Source organism: Lutra lutra, chromosome 5, assembly GCF_902655055.1.
Source record: "Lutra lutra chromosome 5, mLutLut1.2, whole genome shotgun sequence".
Classification (NCBI taxonomy): Eukaryota; Metazoa; Chordata; class Mammalia; order Carnivora; family Mustelidae; genus Lutra; species Lutra lutra.
Window position 1 is genome coordinate 132,620,252 of NC_062282.1, and position 8,080 is coordinate 132,628,331.

The following is an 8,080-nucleotide window of genomic DNA, read 5'->3' on the forward strand; positions in this document are numbered from 1 at the left end:
AGTGTCCAAGAAACTCCATGTTGTGAAATCAGGGAACTGAAGACAGATGTTTAGTGGTATCAGTGGAACAAGATCAACCAATTAGAAGCCTTTCAATCTCTTCCTTTTGCTACATTCTTCTTCTTTCTGTTTTTCCTCCTCCTCCTTCCCGTCCCCCCCTCCCTCCTTCCTTCTCTTCTTTTTCAGGAAAAACATGCTTATTGTCTGGAAATATATATTTAAAAATTCCTCACAAAAGATGTTATTCTCTCATTTCCCCATCTTCTTCCTCTTCTTCAACATCCCTAATACAAAGGACATGATTACATCTTATTAAAACTTCACCCAAATGTCCAGACAATGCTTCATCTATGTGTTCTTCTGTGTTTGCAACCTGCATGTTCATATAGCTATAGATACCAGGTCGCTTTGTACTCCATTCCTCACTTGAATTTCACCATACTGGCTTTCCCATGAATCCCTGAGGAAAGGTTTGGGATCGAGGAGCAAACTCATCTCAACTACAAGCAAATGTTGTGGGCCACTCACCACCAGCCCAGCTGTCGTCTGTCTCTCGAGACAGGAGTAGCTATAGCTGGGCACAAATCCTCGTTTTACTTTCTCATTTATCTGTATTAGTAAAGTTTTCTTCTTTGGACATGTCAGTGTTGCAAATGAAAAATATTTTACTGCTTTTTCCTATAAAAATTCCAATTTATTGAAACTACCTCTCCATTTCTAAGCTTGTATTTGACAGAGAATGCTCTGTGTTCATGAGAATCAGTTGCAGGAGTGATCTAGGTGGTGGTCTGAGAGCCAGGAAGGGGTAGTTTGGAGACACCATTCCAGTGGTAACCTGTCCTCCCTGGGAGCTGCCAAGTGGCCTTCACTGCACCAGCACAAATTATTTTTGGATTCAACATTCTATTATTCACACTTAAACAAGAGACAATTGAATGAACATCTTGAAATTTTAAAAGAATTTCTTTTGCCACCTACCATCTAAACATGACAGACCAAATCTTCCAAAGAGTTTTCAACACCCACAGCCTGGCAACTAAGAGTAGGAAAAAAAACTCATGCACAATATACACTTTCAAAAAGTATTTTTAGTTTCTTCCATGAAGTGACATTTTCTTTTACTCTTCTTAAAAACATTTAACTGTCAGCAATTGTTCATGTCTGGTAAGTGCTATAATTCCTATGAACAATTTGCTTAGTTCTTCAAGACAATGGACAGCTTTATTAATTTGTTTGCCCAAGTTACAGCAGGCTCAGAGCAATTTGGTGTGGTTGTGAAACAATGGAAGTTTACCAAGGGGAGTGGTAGAATCTGCTCTTCTAGAACAAATAGAGGCCAAGTCTTGATCTGGAATAGGATAGACTTAGATCTAGCCAAGTTCATATATTTGAGATGTATTTGTGTCCTTGGTGGGGGAATGGCAGATCCAAAGTGGGTAATTTGAGGGTAGTTTTAAAAATGGATTACTTACAATGGTCAGGGTAGTGTTTGGGGAACTAGTATGGAAATTCCCAGGGCTAGCAACAGCAGGGCGTCACCATACCTGGGCCTTAGATGGAACAGTTATAGAAACGCAGAAAAAGTAGCTATATAAAGAGAGCCTCCTAGTCCAGACCTCACTCTCTTGCCCACCTTCTAGTCTCCTGCCACTGTGTCTCATTGGCCAAACCTTTCAGAAGTCAGATAACAAAGGGACACATTGATTTGGCCTCCTAGGGCAGAATGTAGAAGGGAGGACAATGGATTCCAGGACAAAGAGAAGATATTAGTAGATGGAAATTGAGGGAGGCTAGGGTAATCAAATGAATGCTCTTATTCGTCTCTTTGTTCATTCTTTCATTCATCAAACATACATTAGTTAAGCACCTTCTGTATGTGAAAGCACTTTGGAAAAGACAGGTGAAGGATGAGAAGTTGTCTCTTCTTTCATGGAGCTTTTATTTTTTATTGAATATTCAAACAATACATACCTATGTGGAATTTCATAAGACAAAAGCTCACTGAGAGTAATAGTATGGCAGAGAGTATCAGAGGTGGGGCAGTCAGTGTGGGTGCTGAGGGAAGGTAGGCTCCAGGGAAACATAAGAGGATTTTAACAGGGCTTTGTGGGACTCAAGGAAGAGTCTCAAAGCCTTTAGTCTTCACCTCAGTACCTCTATGGAGCAATGGACTGGACTGGCCTTGTGATTTCTCAATGAATTCTAGGACTACATAAAAACTAAATATATGTACCATTTTTTTTTTTAACTGAGTACTTATAATCAGTCATTTCACATGTAATATCTCACGGAAGCCCTACAATGAGATTGCTAAAATGAGTGTTATTTTTCATATTTTACATACGAAAATAAATGAAATTCCAAGAGGTGGAGTGACTTATCTAATGTCAGACACCTGGTGTTAGAGAAACTGGGATTCGAAGCCAGGCATTTCTGACATAAAATTCTAAGCTACTAATCTCCTTAAATAATGACAATAAGGAACTCAGCAGGGTGCCTGCCTTGGGTATAAACATTGTCCTGGTAACACCCTTGTGTTTTCTCAGATAACTGGTAGTTAGAACTTTCACCCTCTTTTAAGAAGCTGCTTGACTTATAATAGCTTGTGTTTTCAGAAGTGCTGCCTGAACTTAGTTACAGTATTGGCCTCTGAGGAAGTCTGAACGGAAGTGCTTTTGTTGTATCTTTCCTATGGAAAACCATCTAATGACTTCTTATTATGCTTGGAATTAATTCTTTGAACTATTTGGGCAAATGATCTGGCTTCTCCTACCTCTGATTTGATTTCTTACTATCCATCACTTACTCTGCTCCAGCCACACTGGCTTTCTTTCTCGTCTTTGAATAAGCTTTGCTCTTCTCACCATAGGTTATTTGCCCTAGGTGTTCTGTTTAGAATCTTCTCCCCACAAGTCTACACAAACTGGCTCCTTTTGTTAGTCAGTCTCAACAGAAATGTCAGATTCTTTTTCTGACCATGTCTCATAATGCCCTCCTACTCAATCTATAGAACATCATCTTGTTTTATGATCACTGTAACACTCATCTTGTTGGTTTATTCACCCTCTGCCCACAAAAGGCTTGGAAACTTTCACTGCCTTATGCAATGCTAGATAACCTCATGTCTTAGATAGTGTCTGGATCCTTAAATCTTTGCAAATGAATGAATAAACTCATGGAGATGAGCCCTTGTTCAGAAAGAAAAGTAACGGTATGGTATATTTATTCATTATTTAACATCACCTATCTCCCAGGTATTATTTCTATTTATATTTCAAGATGAGAAAAATAACATTTAGAGATGCTCAAGGTCACCCAAGCAATAGAGCAGGACTACACTCACCTTTTGACTCAAGCTCTATTGAGCTTTCAAAGCCACTATGCATGAGTTATGACCCCCAAGTATAGTCTGAAGTGAGGTCAACACTGATTTTTCTCTCATGTGTTAGTATAGAAGTGAATGTCTCCACCAGATGGAAGGTGTCACCTCTGGGTCCAGGTTACTCATTCTGGTTATTGCCATTTCCTCACCAGAATAAAGGGAGAAAGAGAGAAGGGAGGGCCACAGCTTCCTTGTGAAGATGTGATCTTCCTTGTGAAGATGCATCCCCTTCACCAGAGCTACAAGAAAAGCTGATGGATGTAACAGTTGGTTTGGAGAGTGTGTGCCCAATCAAAATTTGACAAATTCTATTACTAAAAGGAAGAAAGGGAGACTAGATGTGAAGGATAGTAGACAAACTGTTAGGTCTAATAACAACAACTCTAAGTAAAGATTAGTATTATTTTCATTTTATATATGGAGAAATTGGGGCTCAAGGAGATTAAAGATCACATCATTAGTCAGGAAGAGGGCAGAACTCATGACAAGATTCCATTTCAGTCCCCCATTTCTTCACTATCATCTCTGTCTGTCTCTCACACACAAACAGACACACACACACACACACACACAGCACGGCTCAGTGTTCTGTGCTTAGGTGGAATTTACTCCATTTTCATCCTTGGAATCTAATTTCAGCCTTATTCTATTAAGGAAAATTTAACCAACAAGACAAGGAAATAAGTAGAGGTGAGGGTCTTGAGGGCTAGACCTGGTCTGACCATCTACAGCAGAGCTTGCCTTCTCCTGGGTACAGTGGGTGCCTAGGGAAGCTGCCTCCGGGATAACTGTGTTCTGATAAGTCAGAACCTGGATCTTTGTTGGAGAGGTTTGTAAATAATGAGTCATGAGTCCCTGGTTTCTGAGCAACAAGAACAAACAGGCCCTTAGTAGGTATGGTGGGCGCATGTCTCATGTACTGGGATAATCCTTGTTTACAGCTGTTGTCCCAGTGCACTTATTAAAAGTGTCCCCCTCAAAATTGCCCTAGTTCAAATGATGAATTATATGGTCACCCTATTAATAGCCCTATGTTCCCATTGTTATTCAGCCTTAAAAATATTGGGGCAAAGACTACATAGACGTTGGACAGCTAACTAAGCAGCAAAGGTGCCTAAATAAGAGTCCCTGAATTTGACTGCCATTGTAAAGTCCTAGTAAGAAACTGATCAGCTGTCTAAATTAACAGTAATTCCATTCCTCTGGATAAGCCAAAATAATCTAATTATAAAGGTTAATTTTATAATTCATTCTTAGATTACCAAAAGGAGTAAAAATGTCTTGGAGGGTGTTTTATGCTGCAGTATCATTAATGATTAAAATGTCTGGGCACAGAAGCATGTATAGTTACAAATTATTCAAACCACATAAGACTTTATAAAGTTCCATCTATGAGAAGCATTCAATAAATAACCCAGAATTCATCTATTTCATGTCTATGCCCTTTGGTTTCAATGACATTCTCATTTTTCAAAACAATATTGAGTTACACTGCACATGGAGTTTCAGAAAAGTTCTTCCCAGTTAATCAAAATTTACTCAATTTGTAGCACAACAATTTTATTGCCCAGATGTCGTTATTGACACTCTGTATCTATGAACCTGGTTGAAAAAATCCTAGAGGGAGACTTGCAAAATGATAGTCCTCAAGTAACTTTGTTTTTTGGGAGGGATCAGAAGAATGAAATTAAAGATCAACACATAAAAGAAGTTTCTGCTTCTTGAAGTTAGAATGAAGTAAAGGACACACTCATTATCTAAGAATAATGGGCAAAAGAAAAAAACAGCAATCTAAAGTGAGCTCACTTAAAACAGAGAAAAAATTGTACAGTAAGTGAAAAGAAGTTTTCATAGCATTCAAGAAATTAAAACCTGCAGATTTTGGTGTAACTTGCCATCAAAACCGTACTTCAGCATGTACCATATTTCATTTGATCTTTAAGTGACCATAAAGAGGATTTCTCAGTAAAAATGTGTGAGGGCTTCATGGGTCTCCTCATGGAGAGGAGACATGGAGTCTCCTCCACACGTTCATATCCAAATATTCTTAGCTACACAGTCTCCATGTCCTTCTCTCTTCTCAGCTGTCAATAAGTCTAACTCTACCAGGGCCTCATTTCTCAAAGTCTTAGCTTGTGTGATTGTAAGCAGTTTTCTAACATCACCTCCATCAACTTCACCTAACATCAACTTCATCTAACATCACTTCCATCAACTTCATGAAATCCCTATCTTTGGTAAGATTTGCCTTTTCTCTTTGCAATCAATGTGTACTGTATTAACAATGAATTGCTGTTTATTCTAAACAACAAATGATCCTGGAATCCAATCAAAAAAGACATTGATGTGCTGGGAATTAACACTACGTGGAGAAGAATATTTGAAAGGGAATAACTTTATGACTCTTTGGTCCATAGACAGTATCTTCCTTTGAAGGCCCCCATGGCAACTATATAGGAGCAGGGTCTTAGGTAATAATCCCAGGCAGCCGGGACTCCCCGACTTTAGGTTTGAGCCCCAACTCCATCAACTTGATCTGTGGTCTTGAGGTGGCCACTTCATCTCAATAATCCTACAAGCCTAAAACACCAAGATTCTTTTTCTGGATCTAAGAAGTTCTGCATATATTTTTTAATGTGCATGCTCTCAGGGAGTGTGCTCATGTTCCTTTCAGTTCTCATTAAGAATCTAAACCAGTAATCATGAAGTATCTCACATGATCTCTAAAGCTGCTTCCAGCTTTCACATTCTCTGATTTCTGATTTTCCCTGGGTAAAACTATCTATAGGGAATGAAAGTGGAAGCTTGGATAAGGCCACAGGGGGGAAAAAAATCTATAAATTGTTACCAGTAATTAGTGCCAAAATATACGTAGGTAACCCATCAATTCTACCCAATGATCCACCTCCCAGCAAACCCTAGAAGCTTGTTTGGAGAAACTAAACTAAAGATTTTCAAGTTTGTTGTTTCAGAGAAGGCAAAATGTTATAGAAAAGATTTAATGATGTATGTGCAAATTGTTAAGGAAATATAGGACACTCAGTTCAATCTGAGGATTTGAAACATCACTAAATAATTACCAACCTATTTTAGTAATTAATTATGACTAAGATCATTGCAAATATCAGAGCTGGAAAGATAGAAAATGACACATACTATCTGATGTGGGCAGAGCAAATAGGGTTTCTGAAAGCTGTAGTAACTGGTCCTTTAATACAGCTATTCTAAATCTTGACATCATCATAGCTATAACTTTATTAAATATCAAATTTACCTTCTGAACTTTAAAGAGACCTCAATATGATATTTTTGTAACAACAAATAGAAAAGAAAAATAGGGAAATTGCTTTGATGACATCAGTTCCACTTTTAGGACTCTTTAGAATCTTCTTCATTGGATTAAAAAAATCTGAGTCTCATTTATTTACTCATCAGGAATTCAGGATGGGGAAATCTGGTATGACATGGCATTAGTGTGTATAAAATCTTGATAATATTTGGCAGTGGAGAGGCTAAGGCCCAGGACTGCAGGAAAATCATTTATATTTTTTATTTAGTATTCATAGGCAAATAGAACCTACCCCTCTATCAATGTGGGTCTTAAAAAATGTATGGGAAGACTTGAAGCAGTTATAGAGAGTAAATTAATTCAAATATAATAAAAAAATTAGAACACAAATATTTGTTAAAGTGATTTACTGATGTACTTTCTCAGCCAGAGAAATTTTTTTGTTTTTTAAAGGGGTTGGAGAGACCATTTGTTAGACTCCTGATCAGACCTGATTCCTTACAGGTATGAAAAAATCATATGAACAAAACAACCTAACCTGTCTGGAAAGACAAAGAGCATAGTTTACTAATTCTAGAATATGCTAGGATTACGATTCAATTTGGACAGAAATAGTAAGTAACTGACAATAAGAAGAAATTATTTCTTATTGTCAAACTACCAGGAGCCTATGAAAATCACATATTTTCCAAATGGCACCATTTGAAAGTAAATTAATAGTTTTGAAAAAGATTGATAGGTTTTCATGACCATGTAGTAGTGCTCATTTTGAACATTAGTGGACATTTGCCCTCGCAGCATTCATTTTCCCTTCTTTCTCCTACTTTTCCACTGGGATCCTCCCTTCCCCACTGTTAGTCCATAGGTCTATGGAAGTCCATCCAGAGCTCCGCGGGTGTCCTTTTGCTCAAATATATGACTCAGGCCTGACAAATTACAGCAGCTCTTCCTTTTAGTCACAGTGATTGGAAGAGTAATGAGTATGACCGCAGTATGGTAATAATATTGAATGTCTGGGCTGCTGGAGATGCAACTGAAAACAGTCCTCTTTCTCTAGACTCAAACCTAGGAGGGTATGATAATGTAACTGCTGTAGCAGCTGTACCAGGCACCATCTTGTGAAACTCGAGTATGATATATTGCTACCATCTAAGCCTCAGACCTCACTCCAGTTTAATCAAAAATGTCCAGTTCTGAATCATGCACTGCATTTGTCATGTCTGAGAAGTCCCCATTAGTGTAGAACAGTTTCCCAGTTTTCCTTTGGCTTTCCTGACCTTGAATCTTTTGAAGATTATAGGCCAGTCACCTTTGGAATTTTCCTCGACTTGGGTTTTTCTGATATTTCCTCACAGTTGGATTGAGATTATACATCTTTTGCAGGAATATCACAGAAGTTCTTCTAAAGG

At 38.1% G+C, this 8,080-nt stretch overlaps 1 pseudogene; it reads right to left on the bottom strand.

The window, feature by feature from the left end:
* Nucleotides 1-241: 241 nt before the first annotated feature.
* Nucleotides 242-495, bottom strand: LOC125100915 (small nuclear ribonucleoprotein F-like; annotated as a pseudogene).
* Nucleotides 496-8,080: the final 7,585 nt, after the last annotated feature.